At 36.0% G+C, this 14,852-nt stretch overlaps 1 pseudogene; it reads right to left on the bottom strand.

Annotated features, from left to right (window-relative positions):
• Window positions 1–1,759: 1,759 nt before the first annotated feature.
• Window positions 1,760–9,606, bottom strand: LOC112728036 (receptor-like protein 7; annotated as a pseudogene).
• Between the last annotated feature and the right edge of the window lie 5,246 nt (window positions 9,607–14,852).

Below are 14,852 nucleotides of genomic sequence, written 5' to 3'. Positions count from 1 at the left end.
ATCTAACTTGCCTGAGTTTGCATTAGGTTTAAATTTTTAATACTAAATATTCTAATTTTATAACAAGTTTGATGTCAAATGAGATAAAAATAAAAATAATTATAAATAAAATATTACATCTACTTAAAAAATAATTGAGATAATTAAATACATAGTTGTAAAAATCTCTAAAGTATAAGTTAAAAATGTTATAAAAAATTTTTTTTTAGACAGTTAAAAATTGAAGACTTAACACTTTATCGATCTTTTCTTTTTTAAAAAATAAATATTGATAATTTTTTGTTACTTTTATTTTATGGCACTAATAGAAAAATAATTAATTTAAATTTTTGTTGACAAAATCTTAAATGGAAGTGAATATCAAATTTTTATTTACTTAGAAAATATTTTATTCTAATATAGTTATAACTTAAATAAATTAGTAGATAATTGATATTAATCATGCATTATATATATAGATAATAAATAAATTAAAATAGCTTAAAATTTAAAGAAATTCTAAATATATATCTAGGATAAATAATTAAATCTATTATATATTATTAAATATAAACTTTTAATCTATTAATTTAATGAACTTTTAAAAATAAACTTTTTTTTTTGGTATTTTAGTTCAATCATATAAAAAATATTAAAAAAAACCTACAATGGTTTAGGTTACATTTTGAATATTTCATAAAAAATGTAGAATTTTCATGCTTAATAGAAATAAATTTTTCAGAGTTTAATTTTAATTAGTTACCTTTAAAATTAATAATAAACTAATTAATATAATTTACATATACTAACTTATACTTAAAATTATGCACTATTTAATTTAAATTAATAAATATAATTCTAAATATAAATGCTAAAATTTAAAATATATGTGTTCAAACTACATCTAACTGATTATATTTAAAATAAATTTAAAATTTTAAAATAATATTTAATTTAGATATAATTTCAAATAGCTTTTTGTATTATTTTTAAATAAACGTGAAATTACATATTATTATACAATTTTAAAGAAATAAACAAAATTCATCAAAACAAAGGTCATGATCCAATAATGAATTAATGACCCACATAAACAAAAAACAATTTTTGAACATGCATTTATGCTTTTTTCCTTGTTGCAAGAGTTATCGCTTTACATAATAGTCTGGTTCATTTAGTTTTATGACTGCTTCTCTTACATTTTCTTGTGCGCTAGATGTCAACAAAAAATCATCTTTAACAACCATAATTTAAGCCACAAGAGATCTCCTCTTATAAATTATGTGAATACCAATTCTTTTGTCTAACAAATGAATACTACAATACTTACAGTCATAAGTCATAATGCAATAAAAACAAGAACTCAATTGAAAAAGTAGTAAAAATAAAATAAAAAAAATGGTTATAAATTCTTTTAATGAGAAAAATTATGTTCTCCAATAATTTGGATGAAAAGTCACAGCAAATTGCAGTGTATATACTCTAACACACCAAATTCATATACTTCATGAGTTTAACTGCCGAAAGATGGAATAAAGGCTAATTATTTAGTCCAACATTCTCGATTGCTTGTAGAAATAAAATGGTAGAATCATAGTTTCAAATTTCAATCTCAAAAGAAAAACCAAATTCAATGTATATAAAAGTCCTTTCAATGGAACAAATTTATATTAGCATGGAGAACTTCAGCCTCTAATAAATACTAAACTAGATATATGTTGTGATATTATTTTAGCAAAAGAATTAAACACAACCCAACAATATAATTATTAACGCTTAGTACAAACTAAAAACCAAAACCAAAGACACTCACACACATGATAATTTAATAGCACAATACATATCCAAAAGCTGAGAATGAAAACAAGTAAAACTATTACATATCCCACACATTTTTTTTTCATGCATCAATGGCATCATCAACAGTTTTAGATACTAAAGAATGACTAATACCTCCTCCATACCAGAACCTTGTAATTTTGGCCTCCACGCCTTTCAAAGTTATGAGTTAGTTGAGGAAATATCCGACAAAGAATTTTGTCCAGAAATTGACAATAGTGCACCCTCCATTTCTTCCAAAACAAGAGGGGTCCAAAGATAATTCCAAGCCCAAAAACCAATCCCATTTCTGCACTCACAAGATTCCAATGAACTTCACAAGCTAGGCTTCCACATTGTGGCATTTCAGGTGGTGGCAGTGCATGCATTCCATGACTTGGACTTTTGGTTAGTCGGGGTCCATACAACCCATCATTTTCTTCAAATGAACTTGCTTCAAATGACTGAAGCTGAGTACCTGTTGGGATCTTACCTGTCAGATGATTGAAGGAGAGGTTCAGATATGATAGGAAGTTCAAATTGGCAAGCTCTGGGAATTTCTCCTTTCAATGAGTTCATTGACAGGTCTAATGACTCAAGCTGATTCAAATTCCCTATAGAAGATGGAATTTGACCTGAAAAAGCATTGTGTGACAGGTTCAGCAAATATAGTGCTTTGAATTTCATTAGTTCTATTGGTATTGGTCCTTCAAATTGATTGTATGAGAAATCAATCGAAGTGAAGATTGTTAGGATTTTAACCAACTCCATTTCTTGACCTTTGCTTATGACTGTTACTGAATCTTGATAATATATTGGGTCACTGTTATCACGACCAAATTGGATATTGCTTAGCTCAGAGTTTGCTCCATCATCATTGGATATCATCTTCTTCCATCCTCTGAACCATTTGACAGGCAGTTCACCACTAAAGTTGTTAAAAGCTGCATCAACAATCTGAATTATGTTCCAAACACCATTGTCTTTAGGACATCCCATTGGACCATGGAATTTATTGTTCCGCAAAACCAGGACAAGAAGCTTGGATATGTGACTCAGAAAGCAAGGAAAGGCACCAACAATTTGATTTCTTCCAACATCTAATACCTCTAAGGCAGTGCAATGTGCAAGAGACTTGGGAAGTGGCCCGGCTAATCGATTTTCATTGAGAACAACAGTATGTAGAGCACATGAACTTGGAAATGTGTCAGGGATATGGCCTGTTAATTCATTGTTCCCAAGATTCAATACCCCAAGGGTCTCACCTAAGTTCATTAAACAATGGGTAACTTTGCCAGATATTTTGTTATGAGAAAGGTCAAGAACTTGAAGCTTTGAAGCACTGCACAAGGAATGAGGGATGCTGCCATGAAAACTATTGTTTGCAAGAGAAAGATAAAGTGTATTAGACATGTAATGACCAATGTCTACTGGGATGACAGAGCTAAAATTGTTGCTTGAGTAATCCACAACAGCAGCATAATGGAGAAAACCTGGGAATGGCCCTTGCAGTTGATTGAATTTGTTAGAGAATCGTTAGCATCAATTAGGATCAATTAGTATCGTCTATATTTATGTAGTATATCTGTACATTAATTATAGGATTCTATGCCTTTATTACTCTGATTCATTTAGCACCTATAAATACCTCTTGTATATTGTACTTTTCATCACAACTCAATCATACACCTTTCAGATTACTCTCTCAGTCTCTTGTTTCTAACATGGTATCAAGAGCTTAGGTTCCTTTTTTTTCAATGAATATTAGTTCATAGCCTCATTGTTTTTATTCCTTTCCGGCAGTGTTCTTTGGCCTCCTTTTTCGTTCTCTTCTCGACGCTTTGGTTCGTCACCCCCGTAACCATCTTGTTCGCCTTGTCGCCATGATTCCAACGCAACCAGACCCGCCGCCATCCGCCGCCGGACGCGCCGCCACGCGCCGCCGAAAGATGCTGCTACGACCAGGTTGTTCTCCCTTCCAGCTTCCACCCGTGCCTCTTTGCTCTCGATTTTCGCTTTGTTACTGACGCTTTGGTTCGTCACCTCCGGCATCATTGTGTTCTCCTCTTCGTCGGCTTTCCAACGCCGCCGGGATCTCCGCCATAAGCCTCCGGACGCGCCGTCACGCGCCGCCGGAATTCTGCTGCCCGCCTCCCTTGTTTCTCCTCAGAAGGTTCAGCAGCCGTTGGATCCGAGATTCAATCGGACGATCCTCGCGTTGCCACGTGTCGTGTTGCAGCTCCCTTGCCCGACCCGCGCACGCCCGCCCCGACCCGCGCCCTCCCGGTCCGACCCACCCGCGCCTCCACCTGGCTGCCAGCGTGTCTCTCTCCCTCCTCTCAGGTGATGCCACATGTCCTTGTGTTGCTGACGTGGCTGCTGACGTGGTGCTGACGTGGCAGACAAGTGGGACCCTCCCTAAGGTTTTTTGGTGAGCTCTTTCCAATTTTGCCATCCGTTTCCTCATTTTCTGCTCAGAAATTGCAGTTTTTCTCTCCTCTCCTTGTTCTCTATGACTACTTTTATGGAAAAGTCAGATGTCTTTGCTGCCACAGACAGAAAGGGAGCCTTCTGTCGCAACTGTAACCGTTTCGGGCACCCGTTCTCCAGCTGTCCTTCTGTTGAATGTCACACATGTCACCAGAAAGAGCATATTAGCTACCATTGTTCACAGTTGTTCTGCCGTTATTGCAAGCTCTCGAGACATTTGCTTACTACCTGTCCTACTCGTCCACCACGTCCTGCGTCTGCTTCTGCTGTTGCTGCTACTATTGAACCTACCACTATCTCTCTATCTGATATTGCATCTCTTCTACAGCGTCTTCTCTCTGTTTCTGGTAATACCCCTGCTGCTTTATCGAGCCCTCCAGGTACTTCTAAATGGTACTTTGACTCGGGTTGCTTTAATCACATGTCTCCGTTGCGTAATATTTTCTCGTCCATGTCTGCAACTACACATGGACCTTCTGTCAATACTGCAAATGGCTCCCTCTTGCATACAACACACAAGGGTTCTATATCTCAGTCATCTCTTAATCTTCCTGATACTTACTACATTCCCAAATTAAACTTCAATCTTATTTCTGTTGGTCAACTTGTTGATCTGGGTTTTGACGTCACCTTTTCTGTTTCTGGTTGTCGTGTACAGGATCCTCGGACGGGACAGATCATCGGGACTGGACGTAAGGTCGGAAGGTTGTTTGAACTCGAAAGTCTTCATATTCCTCTTGTACCAAATCTCTGTGCTGCTTCTTCTCCCTCTACCCTTCACTTATGGCATCAACGTCTTGCCCATACCTCCTTAGGAAAACTGCGTCCTCTTGTATCTTAGGGTGTTTTAGGTCAGGTTCCGAATGAATCTTTTGACTGCATTTCTTGCCAAACTGCCAAACAACCTGCTTTATCTTTTCACAATAATTCATCTCTTGCTTGCTCTCCTTTTGATCTCATTCACTCTGATGTTTGGGGCCCCGCTCCCACTCCCTCTATGGGCGGAGCTCGATACTTTGTCGTTTTCATTGATGATTATTCCCGTTTTACTTGGGTTTATTTGATGACTAATCGCCATGAGTTGCCTCAGATCTATATCAACTTTGCTACTATGATTAAAACTCAGTTTTCCAAGGCCATTAAGGTTTTCCGACGTGATAATGCTATGGAATACCGTGATTCCAAACTCTTAGCCTTTATTGCAGAACAGGGTACTCTGTCTGAGTTTTCTTGTCCTGGTACGTCTCAACAAAATGGTAGATCTGAACGCAAACACCGTCACATTCTTGACTCCGTCCGTGCAATGCTCCTTTCCTCTTCGTGTCCTGAGCGTACTTGGGGTGAAGCTGTTCTTACTGCTGTTCATGTTATCAATAGACTCCCTTCTTCTGTTCTTGGTAATGTTACTCCCTTTGAGCGTCTTTATCATACCCCCCAGATTACAGTTCTCTTCGAGTTTTCGGTTGTGTATGTTTTGTTCTTCTTCAGCCTCATGAACATAGTAAACTTGAACCTCGGGCTCGTATGTGTTATTTTCTTGGTTATGGTACTGAACACAAGGGTTATCGTTGTTGGGATCCTCTTTCTAAACGTATTCGTATATCTCGTCATGTTGTCTTTTGGGAGCACCACATGTTTTCTCGGTTCTCATCCTTTGAGTCGATTCCTACTACTCAGTCACCTTTGTTTACTAACCCCAATGTTGATCTTTTTCCTAGTGATGATTCTACAGGTTCTATCTCGAGTGACCCTCCACAGCCTCCTGTTCCTCCGCCTTCTCCATCTCCCGATGATTCCAGACCGGACGATGATCCTGCTCCTACCGTCATGCCTCCTCCTCCCGCTCGTTCTTCTAGGGTAAGGAATCCACCTCCTCATCTTCTTGATTACCATTGCTTTTCTACTATTCTTCATCAACATGAACCTAAGACATTCAGAGAAGCCTCCTCAAACCCAAATTGGCAACAAGCAATGCAAGAAGAATTACAGGCACTTGAAAAAGCACATACTTGGGATCTGGTTGATCCTCCTTCTGATCAGGAAGTTGTGGGCAGTAGATGGGTATACAAGATCAAAACTCGCTCTGATGGCTCTATTGACCGTTATAAGGCCCGCTTGGTTGCTCAAGGTTGTACGCAAGAGTATGGTATTGATTATGAAGAGACTTTTGTCCCTGTCGCTCGCCTTACGTCTGTTCGAGCTCTTCTTGCCATTGCCGCGGTTAAAAAATGGTCTCTCAGTCAGATGGATGTGAAGAATGCACTTCTTAATGGGAATTTGAAAAAGACAGTCTATATGAAACCACCTCCGGGATATCCTTGTCCTTCTGATAAGGTTTGTCTCCTTCGCAAGGCACTTTATGGACTTAAGCAAGCTCCTCGTGAATGGTTTGACAAGTTCAGCACTACCATATGCAGTCTTGGTTTTACTTCTAGCCCTCATGAGAATGCACTCTTCATTCGTAAAAGCGAACGTGGAGTTGTTCTTCTACTTTTGTATGTTGATGACATGATAATCACTGGGGATGATGTTGATGGTATCTCTGCTCTCAAGGCCTCACTTCACCGTACCTTTGAGATGAAAGATCTTGGTTCTCTCAGCTATTTTCTTGGTCTCGAGGTCATCTCCACCGATGATGGCATCTATCTCTCTCAGGCTAAGGATGCTTCAGATCTTCTTGCTCGTGCTGGGATTACAGATAGTCGCACTGAGTCTACTCCTCTTGAGCCTAATATTCGATTTACCCCTATGGATGGCACTGTTTTGGATAATCCGACTCTCTATCGCAGTTAGTTGGCGGTCTGGTCTATTTGACTGTCACCCGACCATACATCGCCTATCCGGTTCATGTACTTAGCCAGTTCTTGTCAGCTCCTCGTACTACTCACTATGCAGCAGTTCTACGCATTCTTCGCTACATCAAAGGCACTCTCTTTCATGGTCTTTATTTTTCTGCCCATTCCTCTTTGTCTCTTCAGGCTTACTCCGATGCTGATTGGGCTGGTGATCCCATTGATCGTCGTTCTACTACTGGTTACTGTTTGTTTCTTGGCGACGCTCTCATTTCTTGGCGTGCTAAGAAGCAAACGTTCACTGCTCGCTCAAGCACAGAAGCTGAGTACCGTGCCCTCGCTGACACTACTGCTGAAGTTGTCTCGGTTCGTTGGCTCCTTGAAGATTTGGGTGCTCCTCAGTCGTCCCCTACTGATATTTTTTGTGATAACCGCAGTGCTATTCAGATCGCCCATAATGATGTCTTTCATGAACGCACCAAACACATTGAGCTTGATTGTCACTTTGTTCGGCAACGTATCCTTATTGATGCTATTCATCTCATTACTGTTGGAACACTAGATCAGACTGCTGATATCTTCACGAAAGCTCATCACCCGACTCGTTTCCGGACTTTGTTATCCAAACTCAAGTTGGTATCCTTAGCTCCCACTTGAGTTTGAGGGGGGATGTTAGAGAATCATTAGCATCAATTAGGATCAATTAGTATCGTCTATATTTATATAGTATATCTGTATATTAATTATAGGATTCTATGCCTTTATTACTCTGATTCATTTAGCACCTATAAATACCTCTTGTATATTGTACTTTTCATCACAACTCAATCATACACCTTTCAGATTACTCTCTCAGTCTCTTGTTTCTAACAGAATTGAAGAAAAATGGTGTCCAAATTTTGAGTAAGGTTCTGCAATGGCCCTTCAAAATTAGTTAGAAAATTGTGAGAGACATCAAGATAGCCAAGACTATATAGTCTCCAAATCCAGTTGGGTACTGTTCCTTGAATCTGGTTATATGAGAGGTCCAGCTCATTTAAACCAGATTGGTACCTCAAGAAACCAGGGAAAGTTTTCAAGTTGCAGGATGCCAAGTTTAGACTGCGTAGCTGTGGAAAGGTGGAAAGTGCAACATCTGTGAAATTCACATCATCTATCTTGTTGAATGAAAGGTCTAAATCATTTAAGTTTTTGAGTTGAACAAGTGCATCTATCTGCATTGCCCCACTGAACTTGTTTGAGGAAAGATCAAGTTCATTAAGTCCACTATGTTGGATGATAGATGGAGGTATTGGCCCTGACAATTTATTATTGCTTAAATTGAGAGAAGCAAGCCCTCTAAGCTGGAAGATAGGTGGTGGTATAGACCCTGATAGATTATTGCAACTTAAATCAAGGTACTCTAGTTTAGAGGTAAATACATCTGTGAACTCTTCCAATTTACTAAATTGATTGTTGGAAAGATCAACATATTGCAATGATGGGATCATGAAAAGAGATGAAGGGATGGTGCCACTAATGGAATTGTAACTCAAGTCAATACTGGAAAGACTTTGCATTCCTTCAAAAAGAGCAGATGATGAAATTGGACCAACAAAGTTGTTGTTTGATAAATCCATTTCCTTGAGCTCTGTTAGTTTTGAAAATGAGATGGGAAGTGTTCCACTGAAGTTGCAATTATAAAGATATAATATTGATAAATTCACCATGTTACCCATAGAAAGAGGAAGTGTTCCAGAAAATTTTGTATGACCTACTATTATGGTATGAAGAGATCCATTGAGTGGAAAGTCCAAAAAGGAACCATGGAGGTCTTGATTTACTGAGATGTCAATATATGACAAAGTTGTAATATGAAAGATTTCTGGAGGAAATGTTCCCATCAACCCACAGTCCGACATGCTCAATTCTTCGAGGCGAGGCAGCAGCAGCAAAGCATTGTACCATTCATGTCCCTCACCTGATATTGATACCCCATCCAGATACAATTTTCTGATACTGGTGAGGTTTTGAACAAGCTTTCGTTCGAAAATTTCGAACCTCGAGTGGTGAGTCTAAAGATATGCCATAAAATGAGAGATCAAGAGTAACCAACCTTGTAAGTTGAGAAATTTCTATTGGAACTTGTCCCACAAAGCCAGCACCTGACAAGTTCAAATAAGTTAAGGTCTCCAATTTGTTGAACTTGGATGGAATGGAAGAATTGAAGTCATTGGAAGCCAAATTCAAACTCTGGAGATGTTGGAGACTGAAAAGGCTGCTTGAATTTTGTAATGCACCTTGGATGTTTTCGTCAATCAAATCAAGAGCAATAACATGAGCCTCATCGTTGCAGGTTACACCACTCCAATCACAGCATCCAATACTTTGATTCCATGTCTTCAACTTGGTGGAATAATCAGGGTCGAACGTGAGACTGTTCTTGAATTGCAGCAACAAGGACCTCTCATCATCACCGGAAACCATTGATATCACCAATAACAATAAGATTGGTTGAATCTTCATTGCTTTATGAGAATGTTTTGGTGTTTGGTACTGCAACTTGAAAGCTAACACCAATTTTAGCTTCATTTATAGTGCAACTCCAATGCACCTTCTCAGAAACTTTCGCGCCAAAATTAGTCTTGTAGAGTTTATCTTAATATTACTTTTTCATTTTAGTGATGAATTTATTGACTTGTGTGTCCACTGAATTTGCATTTCACACGTTCATCAATCTTATTATGATATGCTTTTCACACTAATAATCAATGTGGTTGGAGAAACCTTCATATTATTTGAACTAAACCACTTCCTTATTGTGTATGTGTAATCATAACATATCATCGCATCCACTAATGTTCACTCAGCTTATATCTCAACTAATATAATACTTAATTCAATTTTTAACTACTACTTGATTAATCAACTTTGAATATTTCAATTCATGTGTTTTAATCGCTGTATATCAACTTTTCATAACTTTAGCTAATAACATAAAATTTTACAAATAATTATTACAATGTTTTGGTTTCTTACAAAATTCTCAACTTGATAAATTAAAGACTAATTTATTACAGATTTGAATAATTTTTGCAATTATTGTAGCATGTGATTAGTTTATTTCCCGGATAAAACCATCATACTAGAAGTTTGACTCAGATTTTGTAATTTAAAATTGTTCAAAATATATATACTAATTTCTAATCAACGCATTGTTGTAAGTTTGCACTCGCATTGTTCAAAATATATATACTAATTCCTATAAACCATAGCATATACTTTCTAGAAGCTTGTAGTAGCCACTATATATATAGTTTATCAACGGATCAAATTTTCATAATTAAAACAATGGAAGACTCAAGTTATGGAGTTCCAACTAAATCAATTCACAAATTCCACCAAAGACATGCAACTTTTTGTGTCATGTTTAAAAATTATAACCTAATTACAACGAATTTAGATCTTCTAAATTCTAAATTTGTATTTTAGAGAGTAAAGTGTGATCTTCTATTTTTGAATAGTTTTTCTCTCATATTTATTTTTGATCTTACTTATAAAATAAATGGTAAAAGATCACACTTTACTCTCTAAAATAAAATTCAAACTTTAAAGAATCTAAATCCGATTTATAGTGCATGGTGGCCAAGTGTGATCAAACTACCATGGATAGTTATCCTCCACTTTCTATGTAAGAGACAGTATTTTTTGAACCCATAAAAATAACTTAATTCACTTCTTTCTTCTCTCTCCTTGTTTTTCTACTAATTTCCTTTTTTATTTAAAAATAAATTTGATCCATTTTTTTGTTTACCTATGTTTTTTTAAACAAAAGGTTCAACATAACAAAGTAGAACAATTAAAGAATACACAGTTACTAGTCAAATATTTAAAGATTAATCCATAATTATTTCTGGCATTGCTATTATCAACTAAGAAAATAAAAATTAACCCACTCTGTGTAATTCTTAATTGACTTGTTAATAACTTTTATACATATTATTATTTATGCTTTGAGAATTTTTATCTACTTTCGTTTATATCTTATCTTTTAAATTTCCTTTTTAAAATTTTAAATACAAAAAAAAACTAAATATAAAAATATAGAAAATAGATCTAAGCAATGGATTGTATTTATAACTTATGTCAATGCCAATTCTTTGTCTAACAAATGAATACTACAATACTTGCAGTCATAATGCAATAAAAACAAGAACTCCATGATATGACATCTTAAGATATGCATCTTCTGCCATCACAATATAAAATTGAGAATAATTATTCAAGCTATTCAAAAGCTTATTCATATCATCATTGCTGTTAATTGTCCAATAAATTATTTCTTAAACATGATTTCTTATGCCTTCAATCATAATAAAATTATAAAAAGAGTGAAATCCAAATCATCAAAACTAACTATAACTTATTACTGGAATATCTACTGATCATCATTCATACACCTTAAATTTCTGTGTTTTTCCTACACCAAATTCATATACTTCATGAGTGTTTAACTGCCCAAAGATGGAATAAAGCCTATTGTTTAGTCCTACATTCTCCACCGCTTGTGGAAAGAAATTGGTAGAATCATAGTTTCAAATTTCAATCTCAAAAGAAAATTCCAATTCTATGTACATATAAAAGTCCTTTCAATTTCAAAAGAAAATTTCAGTAGTTATTTTGTTGAAAGAGTAGTGATTGACTTTGACGGTCTTAATTCATTATCTGAATATTTAAACGAGCGAGTAAAAATTCTATTATATATATTTTTTTTAAAAACATAAAAAAATAAAAAATAAAAGTTTTCTCTCGATTAGATATATCATATATCTCTTCCTCGTTTATCAGTCTAGATCTAACTCAAATAATTTTATCCTAAACTCTCTTAACCATTAAGCCGGATAAAATTATTAGTTAACTACCTTAATTAGCCTAGAAATTAAAAGCCCTAACAATTGAAAAAATATTTATTTTATTATTTTTAATTTGATGAAAAATATTAGAAGACTATCAAAATTTATTATTTTTAGCCATCATTTAGTCACCAATAATTTACATTCATATTTGCATTTGCAGGTATTTGCACACAAGAATCAATACAAATTGCACTCATATTTATCAGAATTTACACACATAAACTAATACAATTTGTACATATATTTTACCAAATTTACACATATAATTTTGGGCAAGCACTTGACAGCAATAATTTACAAATATTTGCACACAAAAAAAATATATTTCCACACCTATTTACTAGAGTTTGCACACATAAATCAATATAATTTGCAACTACATTTTTCAAAATTTGTACACACTAGAGTGAGGCCGGCGCAATACGCGGAGAGGTAGATTATTTATACTATATAGTATATTTTAATAAATGTTATATTAAAAATATTTTAGAGAACATATTATAAATAGATTTTGAATTTATTTATTTTTCAAAAAGACATAGGTTATTTATATTAGAGTTATACAAAACTGCATTTTTATTTTTTTTTTCATTTTTCGATTTGCATTAATGGCTACACTTTGTCTTTTCTTGTAGTTTTTTTTTTTTGTTTGGAAATAATTAAAAAAATAAATGAATGGGAATGAAAAACATATAAAAATGTTATATTAAATTTAAGGAATTTTTGACAATTAATGTAACACCCTAATATTCAAATCCTTATGCTCGAGTCATAAGTCAATGATATTACGGTGGTACGACTCTCAGGTGGATTTTTAATACATAATTATAAGTAAAATTGAAAGGTGTATTTATCAAGAAGTCTGAAAAGAGTAAAAATAAATTGCGCAGTCGTATCACTCACGCATCGACAACTAAAAGATAAAGCGTGAAGTCGAAAGCGTTATAAGGATAAAGTCATAAAGGAGAATAAGAGAAGGACAGTATATAGATATATAATATAAGTAAATAGCCACTAGTCGCGACCCGCGAAGTTTAGGCTGGTTAGGGTACAGTATGAAAGTAGTGGACAACAGTATCTCCTAATCTCTCCCAAAATAAACATAAGAGCATCTATAGGCAAGTTCAAAAGAATTCAATACATAATACAAGCTTTTCAAAATAAATGTGGAGAGATTCTAAGCAAAATATAAAGTAGAGAATATAAAGATATTCGCCATCTCTCAGATGAACATAGCTCACCTCTGAGCACCTGGACCTGTATCTGAAAAACAAGAGATATATACGGAATGAGAACCCCCGACCCATGGGTTCCCAGTACGGTAAAAGTGCCAAATAAATACAATGCATTGTAATAAAAACTCACTAAGCATCCTAAACTTCCTTTCACCAAACATTCATCCTATGTTCTCGCTAATCCATAAACAGGCAACTGTCATAAGGGAATGCTAAATCTTATTCATATTCCTCATGCCTCCCAACTTTCTAACTCTCCGACGATCCACAATCAGAATTATAAACGAAACCATCCCCAGCCATTCTGTCTCAGCAATTCTATATCGTTACCTTATATCCTCACCTGGAGCAAGTGAAATCACTTCACTTCGTCTATCCAGGAAGCTCAAATTATCTCATTCTCTACCTGGAGCAAGTGAAATCACTTCATTGCGTCTACCCATGGAGCTCAAATTATCTCATTCAATAATCATCATCATTATTCAATTACATCATTAACTCATCTCATCAAGAACAGCCCTCAGCGTCAACCGACACCAGCATGAGGGACCTCTCAATTGTACAAACACAAGCAATACAAGCAAGTAATACACAATAAGGTACAAGTAGAACAAGTAGCACATAATCAAGTAACATAGCATATATGATATAGCAATCCAAAATAAATAGGCAAACCCAAACAATTCAAACATATGCAAATGATGTATGCCTGTCCTATGGCTGATGAGTCTCATCTGTCGATTATAAAGCCAACCAGACAAGTCCTGCTAGCTAACTATTGGACGGTCCCTCTGTCGTGCATCCCCAACTTGAGTTATTCACAATCATAATCATAATCACACAACACCCACAGTGGTGTTTATCCATGGGAGCGAGCTCATCCGGAACTTTCACAGTGTCCGGCCACACCTTCGACATAGGGTCAGCAGAATCTCGGATCTCAACTTGGAACAAGTGGAGCCGACCCACTGCATCTACTCAAGGAAATCCGAAACTCAGATAGTTTCACAAATCTCAAATCAACCTCGACTGGGAGCAAGTGGGAGCTAACCACTGCATCTACCCCAGGATTTGCAAACCAAACCCGGAGCAAGTGGAATCAACGCCACTGCATCTACCCAGGCAGGTATATCTCACCACATCCCGGAGCAAGTGGAATCACTCCACTACATCTACCCAGGCAGGTGTTTAAAAGTTCAACCTGGAGTGAGTGGAATCACCACTACTGCCGCTACTACCCAGGCGTCACAATCTCTGACCTGGAGCAAGTGGGATGAACCACAAACCTTGTTACTACCCAGGCATCACAATCTCTGACCTGGAGCAAGTGGGACGAACCACAACCCTTGCTACTACCCAGGCATCTCAATCATACATTCATTCAAAACTCCATAATTAAACTCATTTATCATAATCCTTCTTCCCATCTCATACCCAGAGCAAGTGGACAACGCCACTGCCTACTACCCGGGGTCACACATCACATTCAACATGTTCCATCATTATTCCCTTACCACATTTAGTCATTAATCATATACATATACATACTCATCCATAATTCAATTCTTATCACAGTCATCCGGCTCATACTGTACACAGTACTTTCACCTTCATCCTTAGTAACTCATACAATTATCATTACT

This window comes from Arachis hypogaea, chromosome 12, assembly GCF_003086295.3.
Source record: "Arachis hypogaea cultivar Tifrunner chromosome 12, arahy.Tifrunner.gnm2.J5K5, whole genome shotgun sequence".
In the NCBI taxonomy this organism is placed as follows: Eukaryota; Viridiplantae; Streptophyta; class Magnoliopsida; order Fabales; family Fabaceae; genus Arachis; species Arachis hypogaea.
This window is presented reverse-complemented; position numbering and strand designations above follow the sequence as displayed.